Source organism: Schistocerca piceifrons, chromosome X, assembly GCF_021461385.2.
Source record: "Schistocerca piceifrons isolate TAMUIC-IGC-003096 chromosome X, iqSchPice1.1, whole genome shotgun sequence".
In the NCBI taxonomy this organism is placed as follows: Eukaryota; Metazoa; Arthropoda; class Insecta; order Orthoptera; family Acrididae; genus Schistocerca; species Schistocerca piceifrons.
The window spans coordinates 335,003,636-335,006,414 of NC_060149.1; the positions used below are offsets into that span (position 1 = coordinate 335,003,636).

At 43.3% G+C, this 2,779-nt stretch overlaps 1 non-coding gene across 1 annotated transcript; it reads right to left on the reverse strand.

Annotated features, from left to right (window-relative positions):
* Positions 1–2,414: 2,414 nt before the first annotated feature.
* Trnas-cga lies at positions 2,415–2,491 on the reverse strand. The gene has a single exon. It is a non-coding gene; the product is annotated as a tRNA-Ser (tRNA).
* Positions 2,492–2,779: the final 288 nt, after the last annotated feature.

Consider the following 2,779-nt stretch of genomic DNA (forward strand, 5'->3'; position numbering starts at 1 on the left):
ACACTGTCACTTATACAGTGGTCCGTCTTCTAGAACAGGTACAATGCTCGTAAGAACGTGTGCATACGCGTTTCCATTTAACACCCCGGGGATGAAATAAGGTCCCATGATAGAATTTCCTGTAATGTCGTACAGTAGCCTACGTTTGCGCCCCACGGTCGTTGGTGTTGTACCTGACGATGCCAACGTGGATATGACTGGGTGTTGTGTGATGTCCTTAGGTTAGTTAGGTTTAAGCAGTTCTAAGTCCTAGGGGACTGATGACCATAGATGTTAAGTCCCATAGTGCTCAGAGCCATTTGAACCATTTTTGAACCAACGTGGATACTCAGCTGCCCAGCAGTGCACGTTACTTAAATGTATATTACTGTGGTTCGTAAACGTTGAGGACCGATGATCTAGCAGTTTGGTCCCTCCCCCTCTTCTAAGCCAACCAACCGTAAACGTTGCTTCGTCGGTAAAGAGCACACGTTGGAAAAACGTAGTGTCGTATTCCAGGCGCTGCAGAGCAGATCGACAAAATTCTTTACGACATTTGAAATTACGTCCTTCGGGTACCTGATTTAGGGACAGATGATGAAGGTGTAATTTATGTCTATGCAAGATGCGAAAGACACTCATCTGGCTGATTCCACATTCCTTGGTGATACGCCTCTTGCTACTGTACAAATTGTTAAGTGTCTTAATCACAACAGATCCTTCGTGTGCGCTGCCAGTTGCAGACTTCGTCCTCGTCCTCTGACGCTGAAACTGCCTGTTCACAATAGTAATCTAATAATTCGGGAAACTTTCTGTCGCGAGTAGCATTTTTAACGTACGTGTCTGTATGCAAAGAATGTTGAAGCAGAAATGACCTTCCGGTAGACGATACAGTTCCCACCAGTTCTGCAGAGCACAGAAGTAAAAAGTCGAAAGTCTTAATACAATGACGTAGCCGGACATGAGAGTATTTACAATGCAACAGCCGATTTCCCACCAACCTATAACCTTACCACTACTAATGTAATTCAGTATACTTTCTCTAAATAAAAGAAAACCCTGTCTCTATGTGGCCATATATAACCCTCTTATTACATTTCGTTTAGTTTCCAAATAATGTACACTATGAGAGGTTATCCTGTTAATAGAAAAAGCTAATCAATAGATGTACTTTTTTTACAGGATTTGACCGTGTGTTGTGTATAATAGATGAGTAAATCAGATTATTGAATTCTTTTCCTCAGATCTCACCCAACGGTTAGAAATAAACGCAGTATGAGTATTATATTGAAGCTAGAACAACCCAGTTCCAAGTTATTTTAGTGGTTTATAATATGTTCTAACGGTCGCCAGACTATCCAGGCAATTAAACAGTGAAGTATAGGAAACGCAGAAGTATGAATTTTGCTACTTCCTGGCTACTGTTTAATTTGCTTCTACAAGTAAACATTACACCACGAAAACAACGTTGGTGCAGACACTGGTATTTCTTTCTGACCACACCCTTATACATTATGCTTTTAAAAGAGAGAAAGCCCAGTAGGTAACCTCAAGGAAGCTAAAAAACTTTTTGCCAGGGGGGACCTTCAGAAAAGCACTCTCGATAATCAACAAACTTAAATACTACAGTACTTAGATACTAAAGCACACACTTTTTATACTGGACATTTCACTTCAAGAAAACCTCTTTTTTAATGGAATTTACTTTCAAAAACCATTATTCTTTGAAGTAACTCTGTATAGTCGTTTAACAGATTGTAGTAACTTGGCTTCATTCTAATTGAATTTCACGTAAGCAAACTTTTACTATGATACTTTGCAATAGTTAAGAAAACTCTGTCATTATTTACACAAAAACTATTTAAATGGTGCCTCTTTATATTAGTCCGCCTCGATAGCTGAGTGGTGAGAGCGACCGAATGCCATTCAAAAGGGCTCGGTTTCGATACACTACTGGGTCGGAGTTTTAGCCGCAGTGATACAACCAGTTCCCGTCTGAACACCGATGTTAAGCGCTGTCGGGCTGGGCTAGCACTTGAATGGGTGACCATCCATTCTGCCGAGCGCTGTTGGCAAGCTGGATGCACTCAGCCCTTGTGAGGCAAACTGAGGAGCTACTTGATTGAGAAGTAGCGGCTCCGATCTCGTAAACTGACATACAGCAGGGAAAGCGGTGAGCTGACCACATGCCCCTCCATACCTGCATCCAGTGAAGCCTGTGAGCTGAGGATGACATGGCGGCCGGTCAGTACCGTTGGACCTTCCAACACCTGTTCGGCCGGAGAGTTTTCTTTATATTAACTTGGCACTTCATAATCTGTAAAATCAGGATACTCGGATTAATCAAACACAAGGAAGCAACCTTATATAGGTGTATGATTAGGATGAAGTAACGGAGTGAACCAGTTTCTTTAAACTTCCTGACAGATTAAAACTGCGTGCCGGACCGAGACTCGAACTCGGGACCTTTGCCTTTCGCGGGCAAGTGCTCTACCAACTGAGCTATCCAAGCACGACTCACGCCCCGTCCTCACAGCTTTACTTCTGCCAGTACCTCGTCTCCTACCTTCCAAACTTTACAGAAGCTCTCCTGCGAACCTTGCAGAGCTAGCACTCCTGAAAGAAAGGATATTGCGCAGACATGGCTTAGCCACAGCCTAGGGGATATTTCCAGAAAGAGATTTTCACTCTGCAGTGGAGTGTGCGCTGATATGGAACTTCCTGGCAGATTAAAACTGGGCTGTGGCTAACGAGAAACACGTACCTTCACCGTGAGAAGGCACGACTGTGGTGCCCACGG